Raw genomic sequence first — 17,121 nt, 5'->3', positions numbered from 1 at the left:
ATTCAGTCTCTGCACACTCTCTAGGCCCCTGGGTAGGACAACACAGTTAGTAAAGTCCAGTCCCCACTTCCCTGTGAACCGATTCCAATGTCTCTCTTAGCAATACAGTTTGGAGTTCAGTGTAAACATGGAATGAAGTTTAAATCAAGTACCCCAAAACCTCAGTCTGTGGGTTATCACCCTCACCATATAGATAGAAAATACAGACCCTTAAAATAGCAAGCTTGGTCCCAGTTGGTTGACACAATCATGGCGACCAAATCCAGTGCTGTCATACAGCCCGTGCTGTGTACCTTTCTCCATCTTTCCACTATGATGATAAACTTCACCATGAATACTTACTAGAGAGAAAAATCAACCTGGACTGTGTTTCTACTAAAAAAAATTTCACCCCAATATTTCCCCAAATGGTCTTTGAAATCAATCATTTTTCCCTTTTAAAGTTCTAAATGTTTCCTGACTCTCCATATTTGTAATGCTTGATCTAGGCTTTTGAGTTAAGTGCTTCACCCAGGTTACATTTTCACCTGGTTTTCAATCTTTTCATGGATCACTAGATTAGTGAGGCACTCGATTTTACCTTTTATTGAGGGTCTTTGAATATAGCAAATTACTGAAATGATTCATCAATCATAATAAAAAGACTTCAAAGGAAGCCAAGTTAAACGTCAGGAGTCTGAAGAGCGTGGTAGACAGTCAACTTCTTGTATTTCAACTTCAATGAGTCGAATGAGGACTTTTGACTAAAAATGCCTAATGAGGATGTTAGTCACATCTAAGATTCATCTGCTATCCACATGTTCATATTCATATATCCGTACAGTGTGTGCATTTCATCCAACATCCATTTATAATGTAGCAAGATACAGCTTTGGCTATTCATTCCCACTGATCCATTCCCTGAACACCAAAGACCACTGTGAAAGAAAAATAAAGTGAATTCCTTAGGGGGGAGACATGTCTGACCAAATCCAGAAAAAGTACGACACTTGATCCAAGTTTTGTCTACAAGAGCAGTTCGAAATGTAAAGATGAACGCCATTGAATGAGTTTTATTTTCAGAGTAAATGTTTAACTGAAAGAAATTTCCACAATGACAAAATATTCAATATGCATTTAGTATTACTAAAAGTTTAAGGAACAATGAGAACAATGATTAAAAATGGCCATACACTGGTACTATTAAAGATAGGATAGGGATTAAGGTGGTTACTTTGCAGGCAGCTGACCAGTATTCAATTCCCAGCACCATATATGGTTCCCTAAGCAGTCATGAGTGATCCTTGAGCACAGGTAGGGCCCTGAACACAGCCCTAAATAAAGTCAAGTATGACCCCAAACCCCTCCCAAAAGAATGAATACATAATCTAAAATAAAGACCTAATTTTGAATATGCATTTAAGATACATGGGTAACAGGCATGTGGTTCAAGTGGGAAAGCACATGTCTTACATGTGTGAGGTCCTGGAGTGGATTTCCAGCACCACCAATACTTGATAAAAAAAAAAAATCCCCTCTGCCTCACTGGAAGAGTAAACAAATTAATAAAGAAAGAAAGAAAGAACATGGCCTTTCATGTATGATAGTGGATTTAATGAGGGTCTCCTTATGGAAGACATCTGCAGCAGGAAACATTTTTGAGGAGTTCATAACTCAGAAGAAAATAGGTACCTCAGTGCCCGAGATGCTGGAAGGACTGTGTTAAATGTCAATGCACACATGTTCACTGCAACAGATTGGGAGAAAAAGTACCCTGATTCTCCCCAGAGGGGCCAAGGAAGCCCCCATTTATATCCCGCCTCAAATTCATGCTAATAGCCTGCATGTGAACTTACCTTTTATGAATATTTTTGCTTTATTGTCACTTGATTTTTTGTTTTCCTTAATGGATTTTTGAGGTTTTAACTCATATTACCTCATTTTGCCTTTACTCCTTAGTGTTAATTTTATGGGAGTTTTCTCTATCCCCTCTATGATTTACTTTTATTGGTTATGACAATGTTAACCTCAATTAAGATGCATACTTTAAAAAATGGTTAATGAAGATATGGTGGAAAAGGACACTGTAGTGAGAATAGAATTGGGAGCAGTCTCTATAGAAAAGATATGAATATTCCTTTAAAAAAATAGACTAGAGCGAGAATAAAGGGGCAAAGTGCTTGCCTTGCTTTAACCAAACTTCTGGTTGATCCCCAGAATTACATATGGTTCTCTAAGAACCTACAGGAGTAATTACTGAGCACATAATCAGGAGTAAGTCCTAGCCATGACTGGCTATGACCAAAAATACTAAAGCAAAATAATTTTAAATGAAAATTACATGTCAGTACCATTTGGGGCAATTTATCAGAAGAATATGAAAACAGTAATTTGGTTTTGAGATTGGGTTATTTTGTGGAGTTTTTTTTTCTGGGATTGGTTTTTTGTGGTGTTGTTGTTGGGGGGTGGGGCACCTGGTAGCACTCGGGGTTACTCCTGGCTCTGTATTCATAAATCACTTCTGGAAGGGTCAGGGGACCATAAGGGGTGCTGGGTATCAAACCAAGGTCAGCTGCTTTTAAGGTAAATACCCTACCTGCTGTGTTATCACTCCAGCTCCATGAAAATGCTCATTTGAAAAGATACCTGCTTCTATGTTCATAGCCACATTCTTTACAATAATTAAAATACAGAATTCACCTAAATTCCCAATGACAGATAACTAAATAATGAAACTGTGACCTATATACTCCATGCAAGAGCACACTGCCAATATAAGAATGTCACTGTGTCCTTTTAGGCAAAATAGATGGACCTAAAGGAGACCTGGCATCCTAGAAGTTCCCCCCTGAGCACCACCAGGAGTAATTCCCGAGTATAGAATCAGAAGTAATCCCTGAGCATTGCTGGGCATGCCTCCACCCAGTACCCCCACATACACACACAAAAAGAGTATGCAACAATGAAGGTGATGACCAGAAGTAAAAAGAAATAGTGGGAAAATGAGCCATGGGGGCCATTTGGTGGTTAGATGGTTCTGGAACATAGGTAGTAGGTGTAAGCAGAAGGTATGTATGGTTGCACCTCTAAAATCCTATAGTATTGTATGTTATGAGTTACTGGATAAACCTACAAAGTAAAGTGGATCTTATAAAATCAGAAGGACTTTAACATCCAGAGGAGAAAGGCCCAGTCTAGAACAGCATGACCATGAACCAAAAGTCTGACAGAGATGCCAGACTCCAATGCAAAAAGATATGGCAGTGCAGTCACCAATGTGCAATTGTGATGCATCAATTACAATGAGTACCAATCATATGTAGGGAGCCAGGACATGTCCGCAGTAAATGGGACTAGTAAAGGTTTGGGGGGAAAAAAACTGCTCTGATCTGAAACAATGAACCTGATGATAAACTGGTGGAGACAGGAAGTTCAAAGAACAGTGAAAGATACATTCATGAAAATGAGAATTCAGCCTCAGGACAATGATGGAGACAGGGAGGAAAAAGGGTCGAACTCAGTAACAGCCAATAGTAACATCATCTATCAGAGAATCAGTCTTTTAAAACTTACTATCTGGGAGGGCCTCAAATGAAGTGACAGGGTGGAACCCATGCCTTGCACATATGAGACCAGGGTTCAGTCCCCAGCATGACAAAACTTTCTAACTAGCAGATGAGATGAGGCAAAGGATAGAACAAAGAGAGTGGAGAATTTGAGTAAAAATATAAATTTCTCAAACAATGAAATAGTGATGTTTCTTATTTTAAAATAAAAGTAATGTCTTGCAAACTTATATGATATCATATGTCAATGATATCTCAAAGATAAGAGGAGGGGGAAAAATCTAAGAATTCACTGACTAAAAAGAAAAATGGGGAAACAGTTCACATTCCAGCAAAGGAGGAAAGTCACAAATGTGGTAATCCTAATGAGGTCAACATAGATAGCAAGAGAGGATGTAAGCTTGAAACGGGGCCACATAGAAGGAAAGTGGTGAGTGTAAGTATATGAAGGACATAAGAATCAATGACATCCAATAATTATGTCATAGATGACAGGGAGATATGAGAAGAGGATGGTGACATGTCAGGAAAATATCTCCAGTTTCACACTTCAGTGACCTCTGGGATTTTGCTTCAACATTTAAATAGTAAATAGAGAAGGAGATAATTCAGGGAGACATATTTGGGACCATTTGATGGGTTCAAGGTGTTGGAAGATAGCAAGGATTCTATAAACCTGAAACTGGGGAAACCAATAAGTCAATAGAAGAATAAATATGTAGGTGCTTTACTATGTAGTAATGCAGTTGGTAGATCCATGCACGCAAGTAAGATCATTTTGAGAAGGCCAATAGTGTGTGCTCAAAGCACTTCTCTCTGCAGACAAAAGAATCAAACAGAGACCAGAACTACAGCTGTAGAGCACTTGCCTCACATGTGTGAGATCCTGAAGTCAATTCCTGGTACTTACCAAAAAATAAAAAGGGAAAGAATCAAAAACATGGAGCCCATGTCAATTATGCAAAGAAATAATCTGGAACTAATATCACAAGGACGTGTCAATAGCATATGATCAAAAAGAGCTGACAACTTGGGACACAGACTTGGGCCTTGGCGTTCTTGGTGTTCATTCTGATTCCACTGTTCCAATCATCTGGAAGAACAGAAATAGTTATTCATTAATCCCTACTAAGAAATGGAAATCTCTCATCATGACCAGCAGGATATCTGGGGTGACACTCACATATCACCATTCGATCAGAGCTCTCCCTTTGCAATTTCTCCAAATAGCATCACAATCTGAGATGCCACACCTTTTTATGAATACTCTAGCTAAAAATAAAAGGTGTTTTCATCCTGGAACCCTATTAAAACTTACACTTAGTAGTTTATAGTTACAAAACTCTTACCATCCTGAAGCTGACCGCACTTTATTTCATGGAGTCAGTAATCCACCAGGATTCATCTCTGAATTTTGTGAATTCCACCTAAGCCAGCTCAGATACTCTCCTTTAGAGCCTGACCTAAATATTGGGGTGTGAAGTGACTTTAAATGGCCTTTCTCTGATGCTTCAGCTGACACCACCTTTCATAGAAACGCAAACTGCAGCTTTACTCAGCCATCTGCAACAGCATGGTGGCGGTAGCTTAACCTCATCAGCCAGGAAATCTTCCTGGGGCTCCAGCAAACAAACCAAAAGCTTCTAGAACTTCAAGGATCTTCAATTATGGAATCGATTGATTCACTTAGGTAGCCAAGGAAGAATCACCTCACAGGCTGGTTGATGACCTGGAGGAGAGAGATTCCCAACCATGCTGATCTAGGCTGAAAGACCAAGAAAGGGAAATAAAGGGGAGAGAGAGACAGAGAGAGAGAGAGAGAGAGAGAGAGAGAGACAGAGACAGAGACAGAGACAGAGAGACAGAGAGAGACAGAGACAGAGAGAGACAGAGACAGAGAGACAGAGAGACAGAGACAGAGAGACAGAGAGAGAAGAAAGGAATGGAGAAAGAAAAGAGAGAAGGAAAGCAAGGTATCAGGCCACCTTGAACCCTTAATTACAGGAAAGAGTGGTCCATTCACGGCATTCCTCCTCAGCTTTCTGTCTCCCCCTCCCACCCTCTCTGCCAGCCTGCCGCCCCCCTGGGGAGCTTTGTCCTTCTTTCATTTCTTGTGTCAGATTTCGGGCTGACACGTGGTAATTGATTCCGTAGCTGGTTAGACGGGTGGTAAGTGGGAGGGATGAAGTTTCAGTGAAAACAAATAGCACTTCATGGGTCTGACCTTTCCTCCCTGGCGCTTTTGTTGTGGTCGGTGCTAGGCTGTGCCTCTGAGCAGCCGCGAGCTAGTCCTGTCTGTCTGCAGCTTCTCCTTCTTCTTTCTCAACAAGCCGATAACAAGCTCGATTGTGTGACTGTCGCTGCTGGCTCGATGACAGCCCAGCAGCAGGTGGAGGTTCCTCTTCACACCCTCAAAGAGGGACGTGGCAAAAAACAGGGGTGGCTGAGAACAGCCTAGACCCTTCTAGAAGAGTACTGCTGCTTAAAAAGGACTTGATCTGGGGAGGTGAAGGGTTTAATGGGAAGGATGAAGGGTTTAAAAGCTGAGAGGCCCAGACCCAATGACACCATTTTAGCCTTTTTCTGCACCCACTCTAAAAATCTGACCTTTGCCCAAGAAAATTCAGAGTGACTTCCAGTAAAAGAAATGTCCTCAACGGCTGCCATCTAAGCTGCTTATTGGATGGTGAGTTCCATCACTCAACAACCAACTTTGTAGGTATATTTTCACCACAGCTGGAGGATGACCAGCAGCATCTCTTGGCTATCTATCTGCTGTGATGAGCACCACTTTGCACATGGCCAAACCCCTTTCCATGACAGCCAATGAACAGAGAGAGCGTATTTTGTCAGGTTCTCTTCCTGTGACCAGCCAATGGACAGGTAGGGTGCATGTGGCCACGCCCCTCTTCTATGACAAACAATGGACAGGAAGAGTATATGTCTTCATGCTCCTTTTTCATGACAGCAAATGGACAATTAGGGCAGATATGGCCACTCCCTTTTCCGTGGCAGCCAATGGACAGGTAGGGTATGTGTAGCCACGCCTCTTTTCTATGACCCAATGAACAGGTAGGGTGGACTGTAGCCTGGCCCCTTGATGTTCCTACCTAGCATGAGAAGAAAGACTACCAATTTTCACGAATCGAAACAGTATGTGTATCTCTTCTCTGCACACTCCTGTTTTCTTCCTTCTTTCTGACATCCTATCAGAAATCCAGCAGGCAATCCCACAACAAATAATTTTCTTTCTCATCAAAGCTTGTTTCCTAAGATCTGCCCCAGCTTTGAGGGGGGATTAGGCCACCTAGAGAGGGGAGATTCCAACTTGAGATTCTGCCCTCTTTATCTAGAGCTCTGAAAAGCCTCTCTGGCTTCTTCCTCTGGCAGGTTAGAGGTTTGATGTGTTCCATCCCCCAGTCCACAGGAAACCCCACCACACAGATCCAGGCTAAGGGAAGCAAGGAAGAGATCTGTTAGAATTTTTCCTCGTGTTGCATGAAGCAGCAAAAGGAACTAGTGGTTTGAGAAGTCTATTTGGGAATATGCCTGATATGTGGACAGCAGTCTGTCACAGAAGGCTGATGATGCCCATAAGATGGAAAAGAAACCTGGGAATAAAAGCCAGCAATCAAATGGCAAGGGAGAAAGTATAGAAAATCTGAGGTTTATGAAGGACTCTGTCCCTGGCATTCCAATGTAATAAATATATATGGCTTGAATGCAAACAAATCAAACTTTTACAGTGATTATCTCTGGGAAGTGAAGGTATATTTACTGAAGAAAGTAAAATTTAAAAGTAGGACTTATATTTTAGCTTATATATTTATGTACTAACAAAATAATTTTAAAATTAAGCTATTACTCAATTTTAGCATCAAAATTTAAGATGATAAAAAAGAGAGAGAGAGAGAGATGGGACACCACTAGGAGTAATCCTTAGAGTACAGACACATGAGGAAGTCCTGAGCTCAGATGGGTTTGACCCATGCTCCCTCCAAACAAAAACAAACAAGCAGGGGTAAAAAGGAATAAAGCTCAAAAATTGAATATGAAAAGAATAGCACTTCACAGAATTTTCTCCCCAAGCAGCCAGTCTACTGGAGCAATATTCAGAGCTCCTGATGGGCAAATCCTGTACACTAGTTAGACTGGGACTAGGATGGTGTGGACTGATGCCTTCTCATCCTAGGATGAGAAGGATCCTAGGATCCTCCAACTTGGGCCTTCAGAAGAGACCATTTATCCCAGAGGCATGGACAGAGACACATATGCACACATAAGCACACATGTGCTTGTACTCACATAAAAAAAATGCCACACACACTCCCTCCTCTCCTATGGTCAGTAAATAGCAGTGAGAGCTGGGCTGCTTCTCAGCAGCAAAGATCACACCCCAGGAGAGCTGTGCATGTGAGTAATGGAAACCCAGATTGCAGGAGAGAGGACAGGCTGGGTCTCAGTTAGAGGGTCACGATGCAGAGAACCAAGTCAGCTCATGGCTTTATCAACACAGATGTACTCTCCTATAGTCCAGAATTTAACAGCTGTCTTCATGGGGGCTCACTGCCTTAAGGAACTACTCTGAGCTAAAGAACTAAAATAAAAAAAATCTATTTTCATAAAACACTGGGTTGGTCAAGTGTTCACAAGGCAGGTTTTCTCCTAGGCACCTATAACCTCCCCGCCTTTTCACTTGATCTTTCCTCTGGTCTGTCTCTACCCCAATCTCATCTTAGATAGAACCCAGGTCCTATAGAATTTGAACCAACCCTACTGACCTTCCTTTTCATTCAACAAGCTCCTCAAACAATTCTTTTTAAAGGTACTAATGATGGTTAGAAAGAGCCCAGACAGGGGCTGGAGCAATAGAATAGCAGGTAGGGGGGCATTTGCCTTGCACACAGCTGGCCCAGGTTTGATCCCAGGCATCCCATATACTCCCCTGAGACCACCAGGAATGATTCCTGAGTGAAAAGTCAAAAGTAACCCTTGAACACTGCCAGGTATGGCCCAAAAGCAAAGAAAAGAAAAAAAGAAGGAAGGAAGGGAGGGAGGGAGGGAGGGAGGGAGGGAGGGAGGGAGGGAGGGAGGAGGGAGGGAAGGAGGGAGGGAGGAAGGGAAGGAGGGAGGGAGGAGGAAGGGAAGGAGGGAGGGGAGGGAGGGAGAGAGAGAGAGGGAGAGAGGGAGGGAGGAGGGAGAGAGAGAGAGAGAGAAGAAGAAGAAAGAAAGAAAGAAAGAAAGAAAGAAAGAAAGAAAGAAAGAAAGAAAGAAAGAAAGAAAGAAAGAAAGAAAGAAAGAAAGAAAGAAAGAAAGAAAGAAAGAAAGAAAGAAGAAAGAAAGAAAGAAAGAAGAAAGAAAGAAAGAAAGAAAGAAAGAAAGAAAAGAAAGAAAAGAAAGAAAGAAGGGAAGGCAGACGGGAGACAGGAAGGCAGATGGGCAGACAGACAGAAAGACAGACAGAAGGGAAGGGAGGGAAGGGTAGGGAGGAAGAAATAAGAAAAGAAAAAGAGGGGCCCGGAGAGATAGCACAGCAGCGTTTGCCTTGCAAGCAGCCAATCCAGAACCAAAGATGGTTGGTTCGAATCCCGGTGTCCCATATGGTCCCCCGTGCCTGCCAGGAGCTATTTCTGAGCAGACAGCCAGGAGTAACCCCTGAGCAACACTGGGTGTGGCCCAAAAACCAAAAAAAAGAAAAAAGAAAAGAAAAAGAAAAAATTGAAAGAGCCCAAACAGATAATAGCAAAGTGCTATACATCAAAACTTCAGTGTATACATTTGTGGCAGGACGCAATTTCAGTTATAACATCTTATTAAGATTTGTAGGAGGTGGTAGGTGGCCTCTGTACTTTCGGGGAGATATTTGGAAGGCTGCAATGACTAACTGCCAAACTAATTGAAAGAAGAAACACAGAACTGCTGAGACGGACAATGCGAGATGGATCAAAGGCTCAGGGAGGAGGTCATCTCATAAGAACACAGCATAGAAATCCTAAGGTATCTATAGGACAGGCCACAAGGAACACTATTTAGCTAAGAATTGAGGGGGTGCCTCACTGGTAAAAGTCATCAGCATTGCCAAACACAACAGGGAGTACCTTCCATGAGGACAGCACTGGGTACTATTGGTGCACCTCTGAGTGTGGCCCAAAAACAAAAACAAAAATATCAGTCTCATGTGCTCCCTTCAGTAGTGCATATTTAAAATGAAAACAATAGGGAGAAAACTAGCATGGTCCCAGTGTAAGGATGAAATGTGAATTCCAGAAGAAAGCAGTTGTTATTTTTTTTGGATTGATGATGGCATCAATTGTTCCAAATTTTTTCTTTTAGGAAATCCTGAAGTCTTGAACATAAAACAAAAAGTCCAAAGATATGTTTATAATGCAGAGAGACTGTACAGTACTCAAAAAGCATTGAACACATTTTGATTTTTAAAAAGAAAATAAGGTTATGTCTTAGAGTAGAGGGAGGTTAAATACTAGAATTTCAAAGCTTCAAATATCCTTTAAAGATGGACAGGCTACAGGTGTAGCCTGGGTCATGGAGCTATTGAATTCATCAGTCTGATCCCTACAGAAACCAGGTGGATCCTGGAGGATGATGAATTCCCATGAACTTAAACCTCCTCAGAGCCCACAGCTGGTGCTGCATCATCCTGTGTGTCTCTGACATGACAAACACACATTCAGGTGTGAGGATGCAGCCTTTGATCTGGGAACCTGTGTCCTTGTCATCCCTGCCACAAAAAAGGATCAGAAACAGCTAACAGCAGCTTGGAACAGTGGTGTTTACTTACAGGATCACATGAACTCTGCCCTATCTGTCATGGCAGAGCAGGGGGAGACCTGCACCAGCTGGACATCTGAGCAACCTGCATCTACTGATGAGTTGCTACATTGATGAGAAATTGTCAGGGGGGTTTGTGGGGCAGGCTCAGGCAGTGCAGACAATGAGGAGTAACCCCTATGAGGAGTAAAGTCTGTCACACCACACACTTCTGTATCACCTTGGATATGGCAAAGTATATCAAAGGTATCTCAGTCAATGTACAGAACTCAGGCTGGAGTGAAAGTATAGCTTGTAAGGTATTTGCCTGGCACACAGTTGATCTAGGTTTGATCCCAGTATCCCATATGGTCCCCAAACCTGCCAGGAGTGATTCTTGAGTGCAGAGCCAGAAGTAACTCTTGAACAATGTCAGTTGTGACCCAAAAACAAACAAAACAAAACAAAACAAAACAAAAGTGAACGTCAAAGTATGGAACACATTAAGAGTTCTCTGTGGCACTGTTGGAAATAGTGTACCCATAAAAGGAATGTTTGGAGTGGGAAGTCAAACAGCACAAGGTTGTATAAAAGCTAAAACTCAGAAGACCTTGACATATTGGAAGCATGGATGATGGGGAAAGACGGTTTTGGGTAATTGACAATTCACACTGGGAACTTTACAACCTATGACACTCAGAATTCTGGAGCAAGATCAAGATTAAGACAAAAATAATGTTGTCAGGGCCGGAGAGATAGCACAGCGATAGTGCGTTTGGCTTGCACACAGCCCATCCAGGACGGACAGTGGTTTGAATTCCAGCATCCTATATAGTCCCCCGTGCCTGCCAGAAGCGATTTCTAAGCACAGAGCCAGAAGTAACCCCTGAGCACTGCCGGGTGTGACCCAAAAAAAAAAAAAAAAAAAAAAAAGAAAAATAATGATGTCATGGGAGGAGGGAAAATCTCCCAGCATTCTTCTAGGCCCTGGAAGAGATGGAGTTGTAAGACCATAGGACCACAATAAGCAAATCATTCATGACAAGCAGGGTTTCTTCACACTCTAGGATGACATGTTGAGATATTTCCAGTCACAATCCATGTAAAATAGAAGCGGTGCCTCCAAACAAGAACATAAGGCTATACAAGTAGGTACCTTCATTGCTTTACCCCATACTTACCCTATGGCAAGACGAAGGTCTATTAGGACAAGTGGATAAAGAAAGAGAAAGCCCAAACTTGATTCATAATTTGTAAATGAAGTTTAAGTTAAAGAAAATAACTAAATACTACCCTACAATCTCACTCAAGAGGTGACCTTGAAATTCAAGGGTGAAAAGAAGTTACTCACTGGCCAAAGTATGAATTGTGTGCAGTCTGCATTGGAGGAGAATTAGAAAAGGCCAATATGCAGATAGTGTCTATTTCTTACAACCTGACTGGACTTGAATGAATAGCAACTTCTCTAATTAGCTCCTTGGTCCTCAATTGTAAGTGAGCATCAGGATTGTCTGCAAATCTCTTGAGTAGAAATTCCCAAGTCCCAGGGTCCAGAGAAATATCACAATGAGGGCCCGGAGAGATAGCACAGTGGTGTTTGCCTTGCAAGCAGCCAATCCAGGACCAGAGGTGGTTGGTTCGAATCCCGGTGTCCCATATGGTCCCCCGTGCCTGCCAGGAGCTATTTCTGAGCAGACAGCCAGGAGTAACCCCTGAGCACCACCGGGTGTGGCCCAAAAACAAAAACAAAAACAAAAAAAAAAAAAAAAGAAATATCACAATGATAGAATATTTGCCTTTCACACAGCAGATTCGGGAGGGAACTGGGTTCAATTCCCAGTATCCCCTATGGTCCCTTGAACCTGCCAAGAGCGATTTCAGAGCACAGAGCCAGGAGTAGCCCCTGAGCACTGTCAGGTGTGGCCCAAAAACAAAAGAATAAGTTCCCAAGTCCTACCTTAAAATGACTAAGTAGTTAGTCCAAAGATAGAGTTCAGATATCTAGATTCTAAGAACCTGATTCTGATCAGGCTGATCTTTAAACTAATGCTAGTTTTTACAACTCCCTAAAAACAAAACATTAGTCTCTGTCAGCAATGTTGCAGTGAAGAAGAAAAGTATTGATAATAAATACTAACACACCACCTTGTTGTGGTCATCTACCTGAAGTACAGATGGGTATTAAATCATCCCATTTTACAAAAATTACATCTCATAGGGTTGGGGTTGTGACTTCATGAGAAAAAGTCATGCTTTGCATGCATGTGCTGTTAGTCAGTCCTCAGCACTGCAAAATAATGATCATAATAACAAATTGCATATTACAATATATCTAAAAGTTGCATAAAACTGAGGGAGAAGGCAAAAAATATTTTAAGAAACATGACCATATATGTTAACCTTTAATATTCCCAACCGTTAACAGAGATATGTTTCGTGTTTACTGATAAGAACAAGAAAGTTGAATGATTTAAAGTCGTAAAGGAAGTGTATGAGTGGAAGCCATATTTGAACTTTGTCTTTGGGGCTCCTGCAATAATCATAATGCCATTATTGAGAAAGGGACGTCAAAGAAAGAGAAGGGGGAAGGAAAGTCTGTAATCCACAAAGCACCTAGTTAGTAGAGCCAATGTTTACAGTAAATGAAGAAAACTTGTTTTTCCAACTAGTTTAACCTCAAGCGCAGAATTCCTTTCACAGCAGCCCAGGAGCGCCACCTAGTGGCATTAGGGGCTGCGTGAAGCTTGGTGTGTCTGTTGGGTTAAATAAGGTCCGCAGAGAAATTCTGTACTGGGCCCAGAGATGGTACAGAGGGAAAGGCACTTGCCTAGCACATGGCTGACCTGTGTACAATCTCCAGCACCACATACATTCACCTGAGCACAATCAGGAGTGATTCCTGACTGAGCACAGCCGGGTGTGGCCCCACAACCAAAATTTAAGAGATAAATAAATGCCAAACTCTTACACTTTCATACATTCTAATACTCAGTTCCAGGAAGAAGAAATTCCAGTTCCAGAAGGATTACTCTTTGGACGTCCAGCAAAAAAATATTTTTAAATAAGTGCAGCTAGAAAAAGTCAAGTCAAGGATCAAAGCAGAAGGGCGTTATTCGTGGTTTTTAAAAAGTAAAGAACCATAACCAAGCAGAGAGAAGAGAAAAAGCCACATGGAACATCATTTCAAGGGATTGTCATCAGAATGAATTCACCAGAGGCGCCCACTAAACACTTCTCACGCCCAATCATCTGTTCCAGGGGAACTTAGCCAAGTTCTCGAAGCCGACTGGTCCCATGATAATGGGTGGAAATTTAGAAATCCACGACTTGCCTTCTCCCTGAATTTTAATGATTTTTTTTTCCTCAAAATCCATTGATCCTGGGGAGGTGCTGGAGCCACAAGGAATTAAGCAAATATGATAGGAGGCAGTTTATGGGGTGAGAAGCAAGGTTGGAATGAAGGTTATAAGGGTCATCGTGATGGAGTAGTGATGTTAAGGACAAAAGGAACAGAGCCTGGCCTCTGGCCATGTTTCTTCTCCCACCCTTACCGGGATCAAGGTTCATCCCACAGCTTCCAAAAGTCCCTGCTGGTTCTTAAACATCAGACCTAAGAACAATTCTCTAGGATTTGTATGGGGGATAAAGCACCTCTCAAAATGAATGCACCTCAAAAGCAGGATGGAGAGCAAAGGCAGCCAGAAACAAAATGCCCCATAAGGTATAATTTTCCCACTGTATCCTGTCATTCATATCCCTCCAGGGGGCTAGAAATGGGTAGTTGCTACTAACTCGGCAGATAGATATTGCTCTATGGGTGAGGAGGTTTACTTGGAAGAAAAGTTGGAATGTTCTAAAATTAAATAAACATGACTTGTTAGTAGTAGAGCATGGTGAACACATGCAATACCACTGAATCTGTCACTTTCAAGTGATTTTAAAAAGTAAAAATAAATCAAACGATTGCTTTTGTTCTTTGAATGTCACCTCAGTGATCTTCCTACTTTCTTGTGTGACCAATTGCTGAAATCATAAATGCTATGCATCATACAGATAATTGTTTTTGAGGTCCTGTCCAAGAGGTCTTAGGCCACCCTCTAAAATGAGCGGATTTGGGCTAGAGAGATAGTATAGTGTAAAAAAAGAAAAAAAGAAAGAAAGAAAGAAAAGAGATAATATAGTGAGTGGGCATTTGCCTTGCACATAGTTGACCAGTTTTAATTCTGGCACCCCATATAGTCCCCCAAGCCCTGTCAGGAGTGATCCCTACTTACAGAGCCAGGAGTAACCATAAGCACCTCCAAACTTGGCCACATAAAATAAAAAGAGCAGTTTATTTATTAGAAGTCAAGGTATAAACAGGAAGAAAGAGAAAAATGGCCTCAGATGCCCAGAAAAAGAAAACGTTATCAGGTCTCCTTTGCACCAACAGTGTTCTCAGAAGCAGCTAGAAAATGAGTTTTCCAAGGCAAATATGGGCTTTGCAAAGTTCTGATGGGAGAGGTCAGTGTCTAGACAATAATCACACCTTAGAGGAGCTCCCAGCTTTGCGGTCCTGGGGTCCAAGAAATCAGTCTTCTAGAAGAATCCAGCAGCTCTTCCTGGGCAAAGTTTTCCCTCAAGTAGCCTCAGAAGGCTATCGTAGATTGGCCAAGGAGCCCAAATTACACACACACACACACACACACACACACACACACACACACACACACACACACACACACACACTTTCTACCTGCAAGTGACAAACGAGCAGGAGCAGTAGATGGAAAATAGCCACAGGGCCTCTGTTACCCAAGCTCTACCTCTAAGGGAGAATTGAGTTTCTCCAAAAAGAAAGACTTTCTGTTGACAAACATACTGTTTTTGCCAAATGGAATTCTTTATTTTAGGTGCTTTGGGAAAACTGCAGAGTCCTCGGGTTTGGGGCCAAAGACGCCAAAATGTTGCAATCCTAAACCTTTGGCAGTGACAAAAACATGTTTGCAAGTGGAAAGTTTTCGGTGTGGGGCTGCACATGTTGTTTTGTTTGGGTGGCTGTATGTTGGCTTGCTGCACGCCAAAGGATTTCCTCCGCAGCTTTCCAAACCTTGAGGATGCAGAGAGCAGTGCTCTGTTGGAAGAGTTGTCCCCAAACCACCTGCACCTCAACCCACACATCCTATAGTTTGGAGTGAGGAAGCAGCCGTGATGTCAAGGAAACGCCTTCTTTCCTCTCTCCACACAGAAAAGGAGCCTGGACAAGCCAGAGCATGGCCGTGAGGATCCCTTTCTCCGTCATGGGGGCATTCATTCCTGTGGATTGGGTGAACTTCTACATAGGTGCAAATATTTGCTGGTTCTATTTCACGATAACAAAGTATCTTTCCATCTCTGGTTCCTGCCCAAGGTTTCGATTTGTTCTACAGGTAGGAAGTTTCATACCTCTCCAAAGTGGACCTCCCAGAAAAAAAGGATGAGAGTCCAGAGTGTGATAGTCCCAGATACCTTTCGTTTTAACAGAACGGGGCAATTGTCTTGAAAACAGAAGCTTTTGCTGTGCCAGATGATGCTTTGGAACTCACACGTTTAATTTAGTTCACGGCTAGAAGTCAATAGTAAGAGGACAGAGGCATTCTGGAGGAGAGAGAAGACCCACCCTGAGCAAGGATAGGCAAAGGAGGGTCAAAAGGAATTGAAAGTTACATTTCAAGACTCTTTGGGCAACAGCCTCAGTCTTGGGGACCAGTAAAAAAAAGGGGGGCCCAGAATGGTAGCACAGTGTAATGGTCAGTCTTGCATGTGGCTGACCCAGGATGGATGCAGGTTTGATCCCCGGCTTCCCATATGGTCCCCTAAGCCAGGGGTCATTTCTGAACGCAGAACCAAGAGTAACCCCTAGCGCTGGCGAGTGTGACCCCAAAATTTAAAAAAAAAAACAGGAAACTGAAGATTTTTCCTGTGAACTCCAAGAGTTACCTGGACTTCAATCAGGGATAGACGGCCCATGGAGCTTGTGTGTCACAGTCCTGAGACAGAGGACCCTCCCCTCTGTTTGTGTGTTTGTATGTAAAATACTGAGAACACAGGAAATACCTCTTCACTTCAACCCACCCCTTCCCCACCTACCTCCTCCCAGAGAATGTCTGAGTCACAGGAGAGTCTTCCACTAACTTTGATGCTTCCACCTCCCCTTGTTGATCATTATTGCCAGATACCTTGAATGCTATCTCCTTGAATCTTAGTCCAGACAACCTGGTGTCCATTACCACAACCACACCTGATTCTGGGACTCACTTTATCTCCTTTTTACTCATTTAACACATTCCTACGGAACCCCCAACTGTAGTCTCCCCCACAATGGTCCTCACGAACTCCCACACTGTTCCTACTCTGACTCTTATTTAATAGAGGCCTCTAAGCCTCCATTTCTGCTTCATCTCTTCCATTTCTCCATGTGGGTAAAACCATATAGATTTTCTCCATGCCATAAGTTGTCTCCAATGCCTTGGTGACCATCTCAATACACAGCATTCTCAGAAGCAATTTTCTGCTTAGAACACACTAGTCTTCCCCCAGGACCCTAGATCTCTTCTTTGTTTTATGGTGTGTAGCTCTCCAGAATCTTCTTCCCTGTAAGCCTCTTCCCTCTTCTTCCGTTTATAACAAGTGTGTATGAACTTAGGGCTCTCCCCAATTCCAGGGTGATTGTACCATAAGACCCTTACTCTGGTGAAAGCCACAAAGGCTCTATTTCCCAGGAATAGTACTAAGCACTGAGATTATTTTTTCAATGCATTTTTTTTCTCTATTCTTTCTTTTTTGGGGG

The 17,121-nt window shown here is 42.4% G+C and overlaps 1 non-coding gene across 1 annotated transcript; it reads left to right on the top strand.

Moving 5' to 3' along the window:
• The first annotated feature begins 9,725 nt into the window (after positions 1-9,725).
• On the top strand, positions 9,726-9,829 carry LOC126026914 (U6 spliceosomal RNA). Its single transcript, XR_007502102.1, has one exon. It is a non-coding gene; the product is annotated as a U6 spliceosomal RNA (small nuclear RNA).
• The last annotated feature ends 7,292 nt before the right edge of the window (positions 9,830-17,121 follow it).

Source organism: Suncus etruscus, chromosome 13, assembly GCF_024139225.1.
Source record: "Suncus etruscus isolate mSunEtr1 chromosome 13, mSunEtr1.pri.cur, whole genome shotgun sequence".
Taxonomy (NCBI): Eukaryota; Metazoa; Chordata; class Mammalia; order Eulipotyphla; family Soricidae; genus Suncus; species Suncus etruscus.
This window is presented reverse-complemented; position numbering and strand designations above follow the sequence as displayed.